Source organism: Phacochoerus africanus, chromosome 4 (genome assembly GCF_016906955.1).
Source record: "Phacochoerus africanus isolate WHEZ1 chromosome 4, ROS_Pafr_v1, whole genome shotgun sequence".
In the NCBI taxonomy this organism is placed as follows: domain Eukaryota; kingdom Metazoa; phylum Chordata; class Mammalia; order Artiodactyla; family Suidae; genus Phacochoerus; species Phacochoerus africanus.
The window spans coordinates 85728882-85750187 of NC_062547.1; the positions used below are offsets into that span (position 1 = coordinate 85728882).

The window sequence follows — 21306 nt, forward strand, 5'->3', positions numbered from 1 at the left end:
GGGCCAGACAAAGAGGGATGTGAGGCTCATACTTAGAGTTGTTTGCAACTCTAAGGGGCAGCAGTGAGCCTTTCAGTGACTCTGAGCAGAATGTTGACTTCGGTGACCTGAGTTTAGAAAGATGATAGAGGGGAGCTGGGCTGGAGAGGGCAAAGCAGGAGCAGGGGCCGGGAAAGCTGAGCATCAGGAGGTCCTGCTCCTCCAGAGCCACCTTGGCCAGTCTGATCTGGGATGAATCTTGGTTTATCCCGGGCAATTGCAACCACGTTACACTTGTATGCCAGTGTGAGAAACATGACATCTCACACCCTGTGAACATCCCAGAGGTTTCAAAATAAATTCTCTTTGAGGAAAAATAAATCAAAGCAATTCCCAATGAAGAATTCAACCCTGCCCCTTCCAGTCTCTGACAGACCATCCCTCTCTGCCTGTCCACTCCTAGTCTGGACTCCACTGGACATCATTGTGCTATGGCAAACCTAAGAGGAAATGCCACTTAGAAGTTTCCCTGGGCCATGAGGGTCACTTTAGACAAGTGCTGTTTGTACTAAAGTTTCCTTGGGCTCTCAGAACCCTCTCAAGCTCTGGCAAGGCCTTGGTGCTAGTCATGATTGCCCTTCCACTCATTCCGGATGGAATATTCCTGACCAGCTAAGTTCTGTCTGCTTTGAAGCTGTTTGCCAGTGTTCCCGCCCATAAGAATCACCTGGGGTCTGGGGGTGGGGGCTGTGAAAGGCAGCGAGTCCAGGGTCTCTCTCTGGTGATGCGGAACTAGTAATCAGAGGAGGCACCTGGAAGCTGCCCGCTTAGCAAGTGTTCCAGGTGATTCTCAGGACCAGGAAAGTCTGGGGAATGCCGCGCAGACTCTGCGCTCCGCTGGTAGCCACCGCTGCGGCCCTGAGAGGAAGGAGAGTTCGCAGCAGCAGATGCCCGGGCCTCGTTCCAGGATGCTGACCCCGGTATTCACTCCACTGTGCATCCCCGAGCCGCGACAAGCCGGCCCACCCAGGCTTCCGTAGCGCAGGCCGCCCAGAGGGCGCTCACACCCCCACCAGGCCTCCTGCTGCCCAGCTTCCCCGGGGGGCTGGGAGACCCACACCTCGGCCCGGGAGCCACTGGGCTCTGAGCTCCAGCCAGCCAGCCCCTGCAAGCAAGATCTTCACAGCTGAAAGAACACTCGGCCAGGGCAGGTTTGCTCAGCTTTATTTATTTTTTTTCTGAAAAGGGAGCTTGAGGGTTGAGGGTTTGGGGCCATTTTGCTAAACCTTAGGGACACCTGAATGTTGTGGACCTGGCTGCTGTTTTTTTTTTTTTCTTTTTCTTTTTTAGGGCCTCACTCGCGGCATATGGAAGTTCCCAGGCTAGGGGTCGAAACAGATCTGTAGCTGCCGGGCTACACCTCAGCCACAGCAACGCGGGATCCAAGCCACGTCTGCGACTTATGCCAGAGGCTTAATCCCCTGAGTAAGGCCAGGGATCGAACCGCATCCTCAGGGATCCTAGGCAGATTCATTTCTGATGTGCCACAACGGGAACTCCTGTTTTTGTTTTGTTTTTAAATATTGTTTGATTTGGGGCCTGAGAGAATTCAAAGGAAATGCCTGATTGTCTGTTAAGTAAGCTGAATTGCTGGAAGAAATCGGGAAGGGAAGAGGAAGAAATATGTGTGTGTTGGAGGGCGTGTGGAGAGAAAAAAATGTGAACACCCAGGGAAAATGTGGGGGTTTTTAAAATGTAAATCTCATTTTTGAGCATCATGGGAGGAAAAGTCTTGTTTCAAACGCATGAATGTTCACGTAAGTAAAGCTTAACCTTTCAGTGTTAGTGTAGATTTTTCCGAAGGCAGATCCTGAGATGGAGCACGAGTACAAATAGTGTATTTGGCAGGTCCAGGGAACACCTCTAGGGAAGTAGGGAAATGATGAGGATGAGACAGCAGCTGTCCAAGGGTGGGCCTGTGAGCCTTGGTTCCCACACACGGTGCCTGGAGCAGGGAAACTCAGGGAGACCGTGTCACTGAGCCTGCTGGAGGGCAAGGGAGCTGACCTGCTTAGACACCAGCAGCCGAGGGTTATTGGTTGAGCGCTGTTCTTGGGGTGGGGGTGGTTATTCATTCTCTGTCACTCTTTCGACTTCTGGGCAGGAGCACCTTCAGGAAAGTGGCCTTCTCATTTCGGGGGAAAAAAAAATCCTCAGTGCAGGTGTCAACAGTTGAAAGTCGATCAGAGAATAATGAATCGGAGGGTTTCAGGGACTGCAAGCAGGGCCCTGACAGCATCAGCTGCATTTTATTAATCCCCACAACTCACTTTAGCTTTCCTCAATATTTTTTGGAAGTATAGTTGATTTACAATGTTGGGTTAGTTTCAGGTGTACAGAAAAGTGACCCAGTTATATATATATATTCTTTTTCAGATTCGTTGCCATTATAGATTATCACAAGATACTGAGTTCAGTCCCTGTGCTTCGCAATTGGTCCTTGTTTTTTTAGCTATTTTATATGTAGTAGTTTTTATCTGTTAATCCCAAACTCCTAATTTATCCACCCCATCCAAAAATTTTTTTTTGTCTTTTTGCCATTTCTTGGGCTGTTCCTGCAGCATATGGAGGTTCCCAGGCTAGGGGTCGAATCGGGGCTATAGCCTCCAGCCTACGCCAGAGCCACAGCAACTCGGTATCTGAGCCAAGTCTGCAACCTACACCATAGCTCAGGGCAACGCCGGATCCTTAACCCACTGAGCAAGGCTAGGGATCAAACCCGCAACCTCATGGTTCCTAGTCGGATTCATTAACCACTGAGCCACGACGGGAACTCCCCCATCCGAAATATTTAACACAGTATGTACAGCATAAATTCATCCTGTCTTCATGATGAAGGAACATCATAAGAACATCAGTTATTTTAACCTTCTCTGTGACAGCTGTTAGTGAGGTGATAGAATGATTTGCTTTCAACAACAAGGTCAGTACGAGTTCCCTTTGTGGCTTAGCTATGGTTAACTAACCTGACTAGGATCCATGAGGATGTGGGTTCAATCCCTGGCCTTTCTCAGTGGGTTAAGGATCTGGTATTGACAAGAGCTGTGGTGTAGTTCGCAGATGTGGCTCAGATCCCACGTGGCTGTGGCTGTAGTGAAGGTGGGCAGCTGTAGCTCTAATTTGACCCCTAGCCTGGGAACTTTCATATGTCTGGGCTGTGGCCCTAAAAAAGCAAAGCAAAACAAAACAAAACAAAACAAAAATGAGGGTCAACAAAGCCTTGGAACTTCTGAGCTCTTGCATGCCTTTTTTGTAGTTCTGCTGTCTCTTCCGTTTGATCTGAGAGCATGGTAGGGTGCAGCAGCATTCCTTCCCAACAGCTGCCTCTAGTTTTCTGGGAGCTGGAAAGTAGCTGGATAATCAAGCTTGTTGGAATTTTGATCAGAAAGGAAAGAGATGGCACTACAGCCAGGAGATGTCCTGTAAGACTTCTGAAAAGGCTTTATGTCATCTGGCTCCTCAGAAGCCATTTCTGCTTTTTCTTTGTAACTTGGCTGGTCATTGTGCTGTGGGACCGGTGACTGTGGTATGAGTAAACAGTCTTGTTTTTTTGGTTTTTTTTTAATTTTTAAAATTTCTTTTTTATTGACGTATAGTTAATTTACAATGTTAATTTCTGGTGCAGAGCAAAGTGATTCAGTTTATATATATATTCTTTTTAAAGATTTTTTTTCCACAGAGTTTCTGTTGTGGTGCAGCAGAGGCGAATCTGACTAGGAACCATAAGGTTGCAGGTTCGGTCCCTGGCCTTGCTCAGTGGGTTAAGGATCTGGCATTGCTGTGAGCTGTGGTGTAGGTCGCAGATGCGGCTCGGATCCCGAGTTGCTGTGGCTCTGGTGTAGGCCGGTGGCTACAGCTCCGATTAGAGCCCTAGCTCGGGAATCTCCATGTGCCGCAGGTATGGCCCTAAAAATACAAAAAAATAAAATAAAATAAAGACATTCTTTTCCATTATGGTTTATCATAGGACATTGAATATAGGTCTCTGTGCTCCACCCTAGGAGCTTGTTGTTGATGCCTCTATGTGTAATAGCTTACGCTTGCTAACCCCAACCTACTGCATAGCACAGGGAACTGTAGTCAATATCTTGTAATAACCTATAATGGAGACGAATCTGAAATTCAGTATGCATAACTAAATCACTTTGCTGTGAACCTGAAACTAACATAACATTGTAAATCAACTATACTTCCGGAGTACCCATCACGGCTCAGTGGAAATGAATCCAACTAGTCACCATGAGGTTTCGGGTCTGATCTCTGGCCTCGCTTAGTGGGTTAAGGATCTGGCGTTGCCGTGAGCTGTGGTGAAAGTCACAGATGTGGCCTGGATCTGGCACGGCTGTGGTTGTGGCTGTGGCGTAGGCTGGCAACTACAGCTGTGATTTGACCCCTAGCCTGGAAACTTCCATATGCCACAGGAGCGGCCCTAAAAATGACCAAAAAAAAAAAAAATTGTAAATCAACTATGCTTCAATTTAAAAAACTACATCGTTTTTCCCAGGGCAGCTCTAGAGATCAGTGATTGCTCTGATAAGCAATGGCAAACATTTCTCAAGTCAGAGATCGCATAAGATTCTCTTGCTCAAATAATGCATCCAAACTCAAATCGGCAATAGTTACAGATAGTCACTGCTCTCTACATGGAACAGGAGAGCAAGACTGATTTTCTGTGAACGTCATCAAATTGAGATATTTTGGATAATGTTCTTAGGATTCATTTGAAGATAACAAATTGGTATGTCTTCCATTGCTGTGAAGTAGAGGCAGTATCATCTCATTGTTATCTTTCTTTCTTTTTTTGTCTTTTTGCTATTTCTTGGGCCGCTCCTGCGGCATATGGAGGTTCCCAGGCTAGGGATCGAATCAGAGCTGTAGCCACCGGCCCTACACCAGAGCCACAGCAACGGGGGATCCGAGTCGCGTCTGCAACCTACACCACAGCTCACGGCAACGCCGGATCATTAACCCACTGAGCAAGGGCAGGGACCGAACCCGCATCCTCATGGTTCCTAGTCGGTTTCGTTAACCACTGTGCCACGACAGGAACTCCCTCATTGTTATCTTTCTGAGACTCCCCCCCCCCTTTTTTTTTTTTGGTTTAGCAGTTAATTAGGAAGACTTGAAATGTTCAAGTTAGGCTGCAAAATATCATGAGATAAACTTACAAGGGAAGAGCAAATCTGACGAGCTCAAATTTTATTAGAAGACATCGAGACAGAGTAGAGCAGAATTTAGTTTCGTAATAATGACATAAGGATACTCAGTGCTCTTCTGCAGAATGCAGGGAGTCCTTCTGTTTTGGAGCAAAGTCATCGGTCAGATTGAAGATGAAGAGTCATAGTTGCAAACTGCAGCTCAGCCACCAACCCAGTGTTAGCACGTGCCGAGGACAGAATGGAAGGCCTGGTTAGTCATGGGCAAGCATGCATCTTGTCACCCTCAGCTTCCTACACAGCCCTCATTGTCGCACCATCTTTGAAGTGGTGGCACATGTACAAGATCAAAAGATTGGCAGTTGGATTACTCCCTAATCAGATTTCTAAAATGAAACCTAATAAAAGTACCCCCAAAATGCTGCCATCCATCAAACCCAAATAACTTCCGTAGCTCTTACAGAGCTGTTTACTTGAGAAGAAACGTAGAAATCGTTTTTAGACCAATCTATTCACTTAGAGTTCATTGCATATGATTAAGTTTTTCAATCTCATTTATTTGGAAGCCTTCACTTCTTCCTAGTTGATGCCACCAGCAGATTATAAGGGTGGCAGAAGATAGTTGATAGTGCCCTTAACCTTGATGATGTTTAGGGGCATTAGCACGTCACAGTCCCACACAACAGTATGTGTTGTGAAGATTCTTAATCACAGGAATTCCTGTCGTGGCTCAGCGGAAATGAACCTGACGAGCATCCGTGAGGACACAGGTTCGATCCCTGCCCTCGCTCAGTGAGTTAAGGATCTGGCATTGCCCTGAGCTGTGCTGTAGGTTGCAGATGCAGCTTGGATCTGGCATTACTGTGGCTGTTGTGTAGGCTGGCAGCTGCAGCTCCGATTTGACCCGTAGCCTGGGAATTTCCGTATGCCTCAAGTGTGGCGCTAAAAAAAAAAAGACCAAAAAAAAAAAAGATTCTTAGTCATACACAAAATTTAAAAGCCCAGTGTACCATTTAATCAGGTGGTGATGTACATAGTTCAATATTCATTCGCTCTTTTGATTTAGTGAGTTTATTTGTTCATCAAACTGAACTGTGGACCAGGCCCAGAGCAAGGCCTCGGAGAGATACAGAAAAGGATAAGACATGATCTCTGCTGCCCTTGAAAGCTCAGTTTCTAAGGGGAAAGAAAAACCCAGACATCATCTTCCAATAGATGACAAATGCCACTGTTAAGAGGTATGTGACAATTTCTATAGCAGTTCTGAGGACAGTGGGTCCTCACTACTGGCTGCCCATTTCCACTACCTGGGGAAGGAGTGGATTTTCCTACCATGGATGAACGCAATCAAAATCACTGAGTATAGAGCTCAGGCATCGCTATTTTTGAAAACCTCCCCCAACATAGCCATGTGCTAGACTCTCATTCAGCCATAAAACGAAATGCAGTGCTGGAATCCCCAGGAGGCATAGCAGGTTAAGGATCCGGCATTGTCACTGCAGTGGCTTGGGTCACTGCTGTGGCATGAGTTCCATCCCTGGCCCTGGAACTTCAGCATGCCATGGGTGCTGCCAAAAAAGAAAAAGAAATGAAGTGCTGATTCATGCTACAACGTGGATGAACCTTGAACATGTTATGCTAAGTGACATATTTTATGATTCCACTTACATGAAATGCCCAAAATAGCATTTCCTGTAAATCCATAGAGACAAAGTAAATTAGTTGTGGGGGGAGAGAATGACTGCTGGTGGGAGTGACATTTCTTTTTGGAATGATGGAAACATTGGTACTGGAATTGGTGGTGCTGCTGGCACAGCATTATGTATATACTGAAACCCACTGATTTGTACACCTGAAAATGGTAAATTTTATCTCAATAGAAAGAAAATTGGAAAAAAAAAAAAAAAAGCAGGGGTTCCCATCATGGCGCAGTGGGATTGGCGGCGTCCCTGGAGCACTGGGACACAGGTTCAATCCCCGGCCTGCCACAGTGGGTTACAGATCTGTGGTGCAGGTCACGACTGCAGTTCAGGTCTGATCCCTGGCCCTGGAACTCTATATGCTCAAGGGCAGCCAAAAAAGACAAAAATAAAATAGAATAGAGTAAAATAAAACAAAAGCAGGGATCTTAACACACAACCATAATCGAGACCCACTAATCTAGAGGATGACTAGCATGTTTGGAGATCAGTAGTTTGGATTTTGCCTTTTGTCTCAGGCTCCACGATGGCTCCATACAGCACTACTACTACTGATCTTGTCTGTATTTAAATTCTGATATTCATCATGAATTTTTCTGCCTAACTTTTTCGTTTTTATAATATTATACTGACACAGTATTTATCATGATTAGTCAGCTCCCTTAAGTTTTGCATACTGATCCCAACCTTGGGGCCAAAGGTAATACATTTAAGGAGGCATTAGCATACAGGCGAGTTAAAACCATGGATGTGAAAGAGATGGCCCTAGGGGAGAATGGAGAGCAAAAAGAGACCATCAGGGCCAGAACTGGGGGTTGGGGGACATTTGCACTTAAGGGCCAGAAGAAAAAAAGACTCCATAAAGGAGACCAATAGCCAATGAGGAAGGAGGCAAAACCCTGAGACAGTGGTGTGATAAAGACTAAGGGAGAAGGGAGTTTCGGATGTAGTGTAATACACCTAGGAACCATGAGGTTGTGGGTTTGATCCCTGGCCTCACTCAGTGGGTTAAGGATCTGGTGCTGCCATGAGCTGTGGAGTAGGTCACAGATGTGGCTCATGGCTCGTGTCTATGTGGCTGTGGCCAGCAGCTGTAACTCCGATGTGACCCCTAGCCTGGGAACCTCCATATGCTGCCAGGACAGCCCTAAAAAAGCAAAAAAAAAAAAAACTAAGGGAGACAAATTTCCAAGAGGACATCACATGCTCCAAGGGCCCAGACAGGATGCCGTCTAGGAAAAGTCACTGAAATGGGCCAAAGGACATGGAGTGAGATGTCTCCAGGACCTGCGAGAGCAGTGATGTTGGCGTGGGAGGCAATGGTGGAGAGAACGAGGTGGCCGCCCCAAAGGAAGGACCGGAGGTGCTGGAAAAAGCCGCCGAGTTGAATTTAGTTTATCATGTGTTTTAGGATGGAAAAGTTCCAAAGAAGTGTGTGAAAAGGAAAGGAACGAAGGCCTGAGGAAATCAGAAGGACTGCTGGAGGCAAGATAGACCCTGGGGAGGTACAGCGGGGACGGGAGGGAGGGCTGTCTGTCTGGACTTGCCCACATAGGCGGGGCCCAGCAAGATGCCAAGGGTATTCCTGCTCTACTTCCAGAAATTCCTGGGCCTCTAGCACCCCTCTCCTCTGCCAGGACTCTTCATCCTTGGCCAGGGATTGAACCTGCAACCTCATGGTTTCTAGTTGGATTTGTTTCCGCTGCGGCATGACGGGAACTCCTTTCCTGCTTTCTATTTTTATCATCTCTCCTGGAAACTCATCCCTCAGGGCACCGCAGAATCCACTTGCCAGTTTCCTAAGTGGGCAGCACCCCATCATCCCCGCCTCTGGCCTTTCCTCAGTCAAGCCTGCCCCCCAGCTCCTGCCTGGCGAGCATGTGGGGGCTGGAGGACAGTGGCTCTGTGGTGTCTTTTCCATGAGGGCCCCTTCATCAGTAAGGCAGGAGGACCCTTCAGCAGTCACCTATCTGTGGGAGGGATAGCGGCAGGGGAGGGGCTGGCGGCAGCCTGGGGACCAGGCTTCATTGACAAAGAGCCCTAAGCCTCCAGTTGGGGCTGGAAACAGTAATTGTGACTTTTCTCCCAATATATTACGGAAGAAACTTGAGTCATTCCCATCGTGGCTCCGAGGAAACAAATCCGACTAGGAACCATGAGGATGCAGGTTCCATCCTTGGCCTCACTCAGTGGGTTAAGGATCTGGCATTGCTGTGAGCTGTGGTATAGCTTGCAGATGAGGCCCGGATCTGGCGTTGCTGTGGCTCTGGCGTAGGCCGGCAGCTACAGCTCTGATTAGACCCCTAGCCTGGGAACCTCCATATGCCGCAGGTGTGGCCCTAAAAAAAACAAAGGAAAGACAGAAACTCCAGCATGGGAGTTTGGGGTAGGATGGACTCCTGGTGTGGGTTAGCGAGCCCAGGGCCCCCAGTGGACTGGGTGTGAGGAGATGGAGGGTTGATAAGCGTGTAAGTGAACTGGTTGCCATAGAGTCCAAGCAAGTCAGAAGAAGGAAAGAAGCAGGAGGGGCTGTCAGGCTGGGAAGATGGGCGGGAGACAAGGGATTTGGGCGGGAACGCAGGGTCAGAGAGGAGTCTGGATGGATGGGGGAGCAGGCAAGGAAAAGCCAAACACCTGCGCTGAGGGTGTGAACACAGAAGGCAAGACAAAGAGTCCCCAGTTTCAGAGGTGGAGCTGCTTGGGGATGTGGCAGGATGGCACTGTGGCCACGGAGGGGGTTGTGGAAGGGGAATTGAAGCAAAGGCCAACAGCAGGGAAGAATCAAGATGCTGGGAGGCTGGGCAGGTGGCAGATGCATGTGGGAGAGAGTTTGTGCAGTGGATAGATGTTCACACCCCCAGGAGCCACATCTTGATGTTCCATCTCCATCTTGGCTACCCCCGTGTTTTTAGGCAAGTCACTGTAGTTCACTGAGTGTTGGCATCCTAATTTATAAACGGGGTACATAATGCTGACCCTCACCACACTGTCTTAAGGAGTGAAATGAGAGGATAGATGTCAACTCAACCCCAGGCAGGCACTAAGGTACAATAAATATTGCTGTTAGGACTGGTGGTGTCCAATAGAATAAGAAGCAGCAGGTAAAATTTTCTGCAAGGATATATACAAAGATGACAGTGGATGTTTTTGGTCACCAGCCCAACATGCATTCTTGTTTTTTTCTCTTCCTAACAGTTCTCTGATTTTTATCATGTTTAATCAAGCTCGATCCGCTCACTGCAGCCTTGTGTTTCAAGGAAGGCTGACCCCACCTGCAGACCTTGGAGGGGGTCTGGTAAGTCTAAAAGCCATCCACTTCCTAAATCTGGGGGTTATTCAAGAATGCGCATGTGCCTTGACAGGGGCCAATGACACACCAGGGGAGGTAGTCTAGAAACTTCTGGGAAAGGAGTTTCCTGGACTTGAAAAGGTCAGAAACTTCCTCTCTTCCTCCAGATGTTGCATTGAATGGATGTAAAGGTGGTCCTTTGGTAGTTTTCCTCCAGTTTCATCTTTGAAAGACTGAATCTGGGAGTTCCCATGGTGGCTCAGCCATTAACGAGTCTGACTAGCATCCATGAGGATGTAGGTTCCATCCCTGGCCTCGCTCAGTGGGTTAAACATCCAGTGTTGCCATGACCTGTGGTGTAGTTTGCAGATGCAGCTTGGATCGTGCATTACGGTGGCTGTGGTGTAGGCCAACGGCTACAGCTCCAATTCCACCCCTAGCCTGGAAACCTCCATATGCCATGAGTGCAGCCCTTAAAAAAAAAAAGAAAAAGCAAGACTGACCACTCATGATTGTATTCAAGCCTCAGAGCTTCAAAGAAGCACAAAAAGAGGCCGAGGATTTCCTGCTGCCCCACAGACCCAAGGATAGAGACAGGAACTCTGTTGAATGATAACACAAGCAGGCATTTCCATTCATTTCCAACAAAAGCAAAGGACAGGGTGAGGGCCAGGGTTGGACGTGGATTCAATTTTGTGGGTGAGTGAAGGTGAGCAGTATCGCCCACCCCTGCCCTCTTCCTTCTCCTCTGCAGCTCCTGGGCTTCCCTCCCCAGCAGCAACTGAGCACAGCCGCAGTATTAACAAGTGTGCACCAAGTGACAGGTGGTCAGCCTCTACCAGAATCCTGCTGTGTACACTGCAGTATAGAGAGGACTGACCTTAGACATCAGCTAGGGCAGAGTCCCTTTTCAGAAAGGGTTGGCTTTTTAAAAATTTTCATTAGGGTATAGTTAGTTTACAATGTGGTGCTAATTTCTGCTGCACAGCAAAATGACCCAGTCATACATAAATACACATTCCCTTTCTCACATTATCTTCCATCATAGTCTCTCCCAAGAGACTGGATATAGTTCCCTGTGCTATACAGTAGGTCCTCATTGCTTATCCATTCTGAGGGTAATCGTTTGCATTTACTAACCCCAAACTCCCAGTCCATCCCACTCCCTTCCCCTAGGCAACCACAAATCTGTTCTCCATGTCTGTGAGTCTGTTTCTATTTTATAGATAGTTTCATTTGTGCCATATTCTAGATTACATATATAGGTGATATCATATGGTATTTGTCTTTCTCTTTCTGACTTATTTCATTTAGTATGAGAAGCTGTAGTTGCATCCGTGTTGTTGCAGATGGCATTATGTCATTCTTTTTATGGCTGAGTAGTATTCCATTGTATATATGTGTGCCACATCTTTTAATCTATTCCTCTATTGACGGACATTTAGATTGCTTCCTTGTCTTGGCTAGTGTGAATAATTCTGTTATGAAGATGCTGGTGCATGTATCTTTTTAAATTTATTGTTTTGTCCAGCTATATGACAGGAGTGGGATTGCTAGATCATATGGTGGTTCTATATTTAGTTTTCTGAGGCACTTGCATACTGTTTTCCGTAGTGGTTGTACCATCTTACATTACCACTAACAGTAGAGGAGGGTTCCTTTTTCTCCACACCCTCTCCAGCATTTGTTATTTGTAGACTTATTGATGATGGCCATTCTTACCGGTGTAAGGTGGTACCTTATTGTAGTTTTGATTTTCATTTCTCTAATAATTAGTGATGTTGAGCATTTTTTCATGTGCCTATTGGCCATCCTTATGTCTTCTTTGGAGAAATGTCTATTTAGGTCTTCTGGCAGGGAGTTGTAACAATTCACAACCACCTATTACCAATCAGTGACAGAATGGCAGTGTGACAGGTCTGCTGGCTCTCGGGCTCTTGGTTGAGGATTATTCATTCTTTTCCATGCGTCTCCTCTAAATAAAACATGGCCCTTGTTCAGGGAAGCTAACCCACTTTCCCATTGACAGCAGAAACTCCTTCAGAATTGCTTTTTCAACCCCCCCCCCCTTTTTTTTTTGTCTTTTTAGGGCTATACCCACAGCATATACAGGTTCTCAGGCTAGGGGTCAAATCAGAGCTGTAGCTGCTGGTCTCTGCCACAGCCACAACAATGCCAGATCTGAGCCATGTCTGCCACCTACACCATAGCTCATGGCAGTGCCGGATCCTTAACCCATGTAGCGAAGCCAGGGATCAAACCTGCATGCTCATGGAAGCTAGCAAGATTCATTGCTGCTGAGCCACAACAGGAACTCCTTCAAAACCTTTTTTTTTGTCTTTTTTTTGTTGTTGTTGTTGTTATTGTTGTTGTTGTTGTTATTGTTGTTGTTGCTATTTCTTGGGCCGCTCCCGCGGCATATGGAGGTTCCCAGGCTAGGGGTTGAATCGGAGCTGTAGCCACCGGCCTACGCCAGAGCCACAGCAACGCGTCTGCAACCTACACCACAGCTCACGGCAACGCCAGATCGTTAACCCACTGAGCAAGGGCAGGGACCAAACCCGCAACCTCATGGTTCCTAGTCGGATTCGTTAACCACTGCGCCACGACGGGAACTCCCAAAACCTTTTTAAAAATGGCATTCAAGGAGTTCTCTCGTGGCACAGTGGGTTAAGGATCTGGTCTTGTCCCTGCAGTGGCTTGGGCCACTGCTATGGTGCAGGTTCAATCCCTGGCCTGGGAACTTCCACATGTCACAGATAAAGCCAAAAAAAAGGGGGACATTTTAAAACTACACTTTCAACATGAAAAAAAACTGTAAAATTTCAGCAAATGGAATATCCTGGGCTTACGGTTTTTATGTTTTCCAATATGCTGAGTAGTTTGATTTTTTTTTTTTAGACCCCATTAAGTAGACCAATCCTTTGCCTATAGAACCAGAGGACCACATATGTGCGTGCGTGCGTGCGTGCGTGCGTGTGTGTGTGTGTGTGTGTGTGTGTGTGTGTACGCTGAATTAGCTAGCTGTCCATTTGAGGATTTCTGTAAAGGCCCACGATTATGGCCATTGAGGTATCTGGTTTCAGAATGACCTAGGAGACAGCTGTATATTGCTCCAGTTCAGAGGCAGAGTTTCGGGTCAGATCAAGAACTACCCACTCGAGGATGTGATTTATTTCATCGTCCATCCTGCTTCCAATGAGACTCAGTAAAACACCTGGAAGGAAGGAAGAGGGGCAGGAAAGAAAGAAGGACAGAGGAAGGAAGCCAGAAGATAGTAACCTTTGGGAGATGAGACTAAGCTGGCAGACGAGGCCTGGGTCTGGAGGGTTTGTTGTATATATAATACTTCACACGCTTTGCACTTGGTAAACTCTCAAGGTGTCTGTTCCTCTGGGAGACAAATGACAGTGCTTCAAAAGACGCCAAGATCCATTCTACTTTGTGACATTCACAAACAGCTCTGCATCCTGCTATTGTGCAGCTTTTGTTGAAACTGATTGCCTGGGCTCTTAGTCACTCTCTACCTGATTTGTGACAGGAAAAGGACACAGTGTTTCAAGTTGCACATCTGACAGACTCAGGCCAAGGGGAGATAGTGCTAATACAATAAGCTCTGCCAAGATTCATTTTTAAAGCCATGAGTTCCTTTCCCACAAACTGCAAGTTACTCAAAAGGGCATCTGTTCATGTTCAAGACCACTTGGTTTTCTCTAAACCACTTGGCTGATACCCTGTATTAGGAAAGAATCTCATGCCTGGGGTCAGTTTCTTTTGGGGAACATTCACTTAGCATTTGAATGAGCTAGATTCCCTGGAGGGCCAGTGGTGGTTCGACCTTGGCCTCTGGTCTGTCTGGCATGGACTTAGGGGGTTCTCGGGAGGGGTGCGGAATCCTGGGTGGCCCTCTGTCTCCCTGCACACCCTGCTATGGAAAGCTGCCCGTGTGCAAGTACCTTGCATCCCCACCCCCATTTGAAATGGCAGGAGACAAAATTTTTGGCAAAAGAAGCCCAACTATGGAATTTGCCGCGGTTGGCAAATACCCAGGATCTGCGTTTGTTCGTTTTGCGGATTGAGGGTGATGGTCACCTCCTTGTTTTTCTTTCCTCATCCAAAGGACCTTTCTAGAGTTGGTCTGGAGCCACACTGAGCATGCACCGAGGGGTGGGTTCCTGCTTGAGGACTGCCCTAGCGAACCCAGGCTGTAAACATTTCCACTCATTCTGATACGGAGACCTGAGCAGTACCCAAGATGCCACATAAGTGACCAGAATGCAGGCGTGACTGACCGTCCAAGAATCAGCTTGCTGTTCACAGAGCAAAGTCGAATTCTCCAAAGGGACAAAGATACGCACGTGTCCCAGGGGTGTTACAGCCTGGGCACCACAGGCCATTTTCAGTTTTTCAGTTTTTTCCACACGGAGCCTTGCAGGGTGTAGCAAAGCTGCTGTCAGCTGTCTTCCTTGACCTGCGTCTCACAGGGCTTGTATCTTCCACTGATAAAGAGAAGTCTTTCCCTGTGACAGTCCAAAGAATTTCTTCTTCACTCAGCCGGATTCCCCCCCCTCTCTTGACAATGTGATGTGCATGGTCTTAAACAAGCTTTACTGTTTCGCCTGAACCTCTGTGGGTGTTGATCCTAATTTCTTTATGGGTGTCAGTCCCAATTCACTTACGGTGACATTTCTAAGGGTTACAAGGATCTGACTCACCAGGGTCACCGAGGGTGGGATTCCGAGCCGGATCAGGACAGGGCTGAGGCTGCACTGCTACCTCTGAACTCACTGGCGGGACGCATGTCACTCCATCACCACGAGGCAGCATCATGTGCAGAAGGGGTGCTGGCCATTGGAGTGATAGCCCAGCTAAGCCTCCCAGGCAACTCCACCTCATTCACCTTTCTTTCTTTCTTTCTTTTTTTTTTTTTTTTTTGTCTTTTTGTCTTTTTGCCATTTCTTGGGCTGCTCGCACGGCATATGGAGGTTCCCAGGCTAGGGGTCGAACTGCATCTGCAACCTATACCACAGCTCACAGCAGCCCCAGATCCTTAACCCACTGAGCAAGGCCAGGGATTGAACCCGCAACCTCATGGTTCCTAGTCGGATTCATTTACCACTGCGCCATGACGAAAACTCCTCCGACTCACCTTTCTAAGGAAAGCAGTCATCAACAGAAAACTAAGTGGATGCGAAATGTATATGTCCAACTTCACTGTATTAATACTTAAGTTTATATGATCTGACGGCCCCTCCCTGCTTGGAGTGAGAAAGTCTCTTTCTTCCCCAGATCCTTCTCCTGGATAGGTCCAGGATTCTCAGGGGTGCCCACTCAGTATGAAGGAACTCCTGGACCTGGACCTCCTGGCCCGGCCCAGGAGAGGGATCTGGGGAGGAAATCGTTATGGTCAAGGCACAGTCTGGTTTTTCTCCCCAGGGCACTGCCCCCCCTGCCCCCAGCCCAGCTACGTGCACCCAAGGGCAGGATCAGGGCACCATCAAGTATCAGCTGCCCACAATGTCCGGGACCACCCTCCACATCCCCATCCGCTCAGCAAACTCACAGTCCCCTCTCTCGAATAACTACCCAACAAGGACTAATGAATGCCTTGCTAATACACACACACACGTGAAAAAAGTAACAAGATCTCTTCTATAAAGCCCATGTTATAGAAATAGACCAGTTCCTAGAAAATCTTGAGGAAAGCATGCACCTAAAATATTGGCTGCAATGATTTTTATTATAATGAGACTTTCACAAAAGTAAGTATAAATATATCCTATGCTTATCTAACTACAAAAGCACAAATTAAACACAAAACTAAAAAAAAAAAAAAAAACCCAGCCAAATTCAATTTAACAATATTGATGTAACTTGTCAGATGATGTGGACTTTAACTGAAACTAAATTTCCACTTTGAGTAGTAATTATAACAATTGCTGATAATTCTCAGTAAGTTCCTGGCCAAAGTACTTGAAATGACTTGACTCATTTAACCCCACAATAGCTCCATCAGTAAGTACTAGTGTTATTCCCATATTATTGAGAAAGATAATGGGCCCAGAGAGATTAAATACATGTCATAGAAAAGACTGAAAAATAAATGTCCTGAGGAGGTTCATCTAGGAGGGGGCAGAGTGAAGCCTCAAACCCAAGGAGCCTGACCCAGGGCCTCTACTGTTGACCAACTGTAGTGTTCTGGGTACTGGCTGCCATGGTGCAGGTTCTTGGTGGAGCTCAGCACTTCATACCACCAGGGGCCATGTGTTGACTCTGTTCTCTCACCCTTTTCCCTCTATTGGACCTGTGTCCAAGCCTTCATTCATGCAGCTTGCCCTGGCATCATTTGGCATAGTTGCATCATTTACATAGTTAGTTGGCTTCTCTCTCATTGACTCCAGAAACAGTTTGGAGCCCCAAATCAAAACACAGAAATGTGTGCCCAGCATCTCTGGACAGAACTCAGTTAAAATGTGATCATCCCAGCCATCCACAACATGCATATATGGTATTATTTTTTAAAGATTATGATCAATGGGAAAACATTGCTATTCAGGTATTCTTACAGGAAACTGGCAAACCTCTGCTAATTCATCTGTGGACCTTGCTAATATCACAGAGATCAGAGTAGTAGTATTCTGTACCTTTTGTGACATCTGTAATTCTTACAGTTATTTGTAGGTGTACCTGGTGGCCAACTATCATTGATCTCAAGTAAGATTCCATGCCTAAATAATATGAAAATGCTAATGATTTTTCAGTCCTTGCAAGAAAGGTAAGTCCATAAAATACTCTGTGGGAGACTAAACATTGCCATTCTTTTCCAGTCATGATTACCTTATTAAGAAAGCTTTTGTTCAAATGAACAAATTATTTGAAATGATTATGAAAGGGTCCCATGAATCATAAAGACTTTGCTAATTGGCATTATTTATTCCTCACTGGTTTTGTGCTTTACTTGATGGAGAATGTAAATGCTTGTATCTGTTTTCCTCTTGGAAATTATGAGCTTATCAGGAATGGGAACAATGGCTTTTCCATAGAGTACCCTTCCAGGAAGCTTGTGGCTTAATAAATGCTTGTTCTGAGAGATAATTAGGGCTGTATCCTCTGGCTTGTGGGAGGCACACCATCCTTATATGCTTCCTTTTCAGCCCTAATCAGTTAATGCTTCAGTAATTACCAAATATCCGAAGGACCTAGTTAAGTTTGCAAAACTGGCTGGCATATAAACGTGGCATCATTAGTTTCTATGTCTTTAGCAAAACAGAGTTAAATACAGTGCTGAGAGTTCCTTTTGTGGCTCAGCGGTAAGGAACCCAACTAGTACCCGTGAGGACATGGGTTCCATCCCTGGCCTCACTCCGTGGATTAAGAATGTGGTGGTGTTGTGAGCTACGGTGTAGGTTGCAGACACAGCTCGGATCCCACAGTTGCTATGGCTGTGGTATAGGGCAGCAGCTGCAGCTCCAATGAGACCCCTAGCCTGGGAACTCCCATATGCTGCAGATGCGGCCCTTAAAAGCAAAAAAAAAAAAAAAAAAAAAAAATTAAGGCAAATAATCACATTTTTAGAAGGTAGGTAATGTTTACTTGCTACATAACCTTTCCTAAGAGGTTTCTTGAGGATGTTCTCCAGTAAAAAGAGGAGAAGCACAAGAGAAAAATAGATATGAGATGTAAGCAGTGGAGGAACCAAGCCAGGATTAGAGCTATGCAAATTCTTAAAGATAGTCTTTGGGCTGCAAGGATACTATCAAGAAGAAAAGACTTGGACTCCAGGCAATATATAAAATAAGAACCTGGGTGGAGGCGGGGGCGGGGGGGGAAATGGTAGCAAAAGCATGCTTTTTTTCTTTCATTTAGAAATGCAGTTAGCAACTCCAAGAAAAAAATATCCGTGCAAGAAAGTAATAATCCTGGAAGTTCCCTTGTGGCACAGTGGTTTAAAGGTCCCAAGTTGCCAAAGCAGTGGCACAGGCCACAGTTGAGACACAAGTTTGATCCCTAGCCCAGGAATTTCCACATTTTGCAGGTGTGGCCAAAAAAAAATTAATAATCCTGATATGAAGCAAATTAAATTATAGCATGATCTTGAGCAATAGATGGAGTAGGAAAATGGGAATCATTATGCCTTAATGCTAGATATATTCTCTGAGTGGCATAGAGAATATGACCTTGCGTCTAGGAAGAAGGAAACAATCATTGCTCAAATCAAAGAAACTTGGCTTTTCTCTGAACAGCCTTTTTATGGTCATAATAATATAATTGCTTTAGTGATTCTCAATTTTTAAACACTACCCAATAGGGAGAACTTGATGACTGTAGAACAGAATGAAAATGTTGCCAGCTTTGATCCTGTATGTCTGGTAGAGGTGGGGAGGTGGAAGGATGAAGGAAAGAGTGAGATGCTACGTTCTCATTTTACATTGTAGAGGGCCCAGGGTTTGAATCTAAAATGGGCAGGGGGAGGTTCCCGTCACGGCGCAGGGGAAACGAATCCAACGAGGAACCATGAGGTTGCGAGTTTGATCCCTGGTCTCACTCAGTGAATTAAGGATCCTGTGTTGCTGTGGCTATGATATAGGCTGGCAGCTGTGGCTCCGATGAGACCCCAAGCCTGGGAACCTCCATATGCTGTGAGTGTGGCCCTAAAAAGCAAAATAAATAAATAAATAAATAAGGGTGGAGTGAGAAATAGAAGTCGAAGTATACTATTAAGAATCATGAAAAGAACTAGTTAAAATAACTTGAAACAATAATATGACTTATCAACTGAATTATGAGAATGGGGAGAGGAAAAATGAATGAAATTAGACTGAAATTATGGTCTCTCATTGTTAGAAATCAGTAGAGACTTTTTAAAGTTACGAATCAAAAAATAGGTGTTCCCATTGTGGCACAGCGGAAACCAATTTGACTAGTATCCATGAGGGTGCGGGTTCAATCCCTGGCCTCGCTCAATGGGTTAAGGATCAGGCATGGCTGTGAGCTGTCGTGTAGGTTGAAGATGTGGCTTGGATCCTGCATTGCTGTGGTTGTGGTGTAGGCTGGCAGCTGTAGCTCTGATTTGACCCCTAGTCTAGGAAATTCCATATGCTGCAAGTGTGGCCCTAAAAAGAAAAAAGAAAAAAAAAGTATCAGGAAATAGAAGTAGAAGCTTTTGGTGGTAACATCCAGAAACACCAAGAGCTGACTAGATATCGTTTAGAAGTGATTGTCTCTGTCACGTAGGAAGAAAGATATGGAAGAGGGAAAATAATTGCTTTTTCTTAAAACATTTTCTGGAGTTCCCGTCATGGCTCAGTGGTTAACGAATCTAAGAACGATGAGGTTGCGAGTTCAATCCCTGGCCTGCTCAGTGGGTTAAGAATCTGGCATTGCCATGAGCTGTGGTGTAGGTTGCAGACGCGGCTCGGATCCCATGTTGCTGTGGCTCTGGCATAGGCCGGCAGCTACAGCTCCTCTTCGACCCCTAGCCTGGGAACCTCCATATGCCGTGGGAGCGGCCAAAGAAATGGCAAAAAGACAAAAAAAAAAAATTTCTAACTAGTATCTGGGTTTTTTTTTTCCCTTTTAATGATGTCCATGTATACTTTGATTTTCTTTGAAGTAAAATTGACCTATTAAGATTAAATTAAATTAGTTTTAAGTGTTAGACATAACGATTTGGTATTTTTATACATTTCAAAATGGTCACCATGATAAGTCTGGTTACCTTCTGTCACCATACAGATTTCTCATAATGTGATTGACTATTTTCCCTGTGCTGTACATTATATGCTCATGACTTATTTTATAACTGGAAATTTGTGCTTCATAATCTCCTCACCTATTTCACTCATCCCTCCACCCACTTCCTGTCTGGAAACCACCAGTTTGTTCTCTGTATATATGAGTCTGTTTCACTTTTATTGTGTTTTTTAGATTCCACATGTTTAAGTGAAGTCATCCAGTGTTTGTCTTTCTGTGTCTGATTTATTTCACTTAGCATAGCACCCACTAGGTTCATTCGTGTTGTGGCAAATGGCAAGATTTCCTTCTTTTTTATTGGCTTATATTCCATGGTATATGTATCACTTCTTCATCCATTCCCCTATGGATGGATACTCAGGTTATGTTCATACCTTGGCTACTGTAAATAATACTGGAACACACATAGCAGTGAGTGTATCTTTTTGAATTAGTGTTTTTGTTTTCTTCAGAAAAATAACTCTAAGTGGAATTGGTGGATTGTATGGTAGTACAATTTTTATTTTTTGTAAGAACCTCCATATTGTTTTCATAGCGGTTGCACCAATTTACATTTCCATCAACAATGCACAAGGGTTCCCTTTTCTCCACATCTCTCAAGATGTGTTATTTGCAGTCTTTTTGATAATAGACAGTCTGACCGGTATGAGGTGGTATCTCATTGTGGGTTTTGATTTGCATTTCCCTGATGGTTAATGATGTTAGGTATCTTTTCCTGTGTCCATGGGCCATCTGTACATCTTTTGGGAAAATGTCTATTCAGTTCTCTGCCCATTTTTTACTCAGGTTGTTTGTTTTTTGGTGTTGAATTGTATGTATTCTTTGTATGTTTTGGATATTAACCCCTTATCAAATACATCATTTGCAAATATCTGCTCCCATCAGTTGGCTGCCTTTTGGTTGGATAAATTTCCATTTGTTTATTTTTGCTAGGACTGATGTCAAAGAGCATACTGCCTATGTTTTATTCTGGGAGTTTTATAGTTTTAGATTTTACATTTAAGTCTTTAATCTATTTTGAGTTCATTTTTATATATGGTGTGAGAAAGTAGTCCAGTTTGATTCTTTGGCATGTAGTTGTCCAGTTCTCCAAATACTATTTATTGAAGATGCTGTCTTTTCCCCATTGTATAGTCTTACCTCCTTTGTCATAGATTAAGTGACCATATAAGTGTGGATTTTATTTCTGTGCTCTCTATTCTGATCTATGTGTCTGTGTGTACCAGTATGTTCTTCAGTACCATACTGTTTTAATGACTGTAGCTTTGTATTATAGTTTGAAATCAGAGCGTGTGATATCTCCAGCTTTATTCTTTATCAGGATTGTTTGGTTATTGAGGGTTTTTCATGTTTCTCTACAGATTTTAAT

General features: G+C 45.2%; 1 long non-coding RNA gene across 1 annotated transcript; it reads left to right on the forward strand.

Moving 5' to 3' along the window:
• Window positions 1-548: 548 nt before the first annotated feature.
• Window positions 549-14833, forward strand: LOC125124324 (uncharacterized). The gene is made up of 3 exons (XR_007134264.1): window positions 549-1190; window positions 10091-10190; window positions 14305-14833. It is a non-coding gene; the product is annotated as an uncharacterized LOC125124324 (long non-coding RNA).
• The last annotated feature ends 6473 nt before the right edge of the window (window positions 14834-21306 follow it).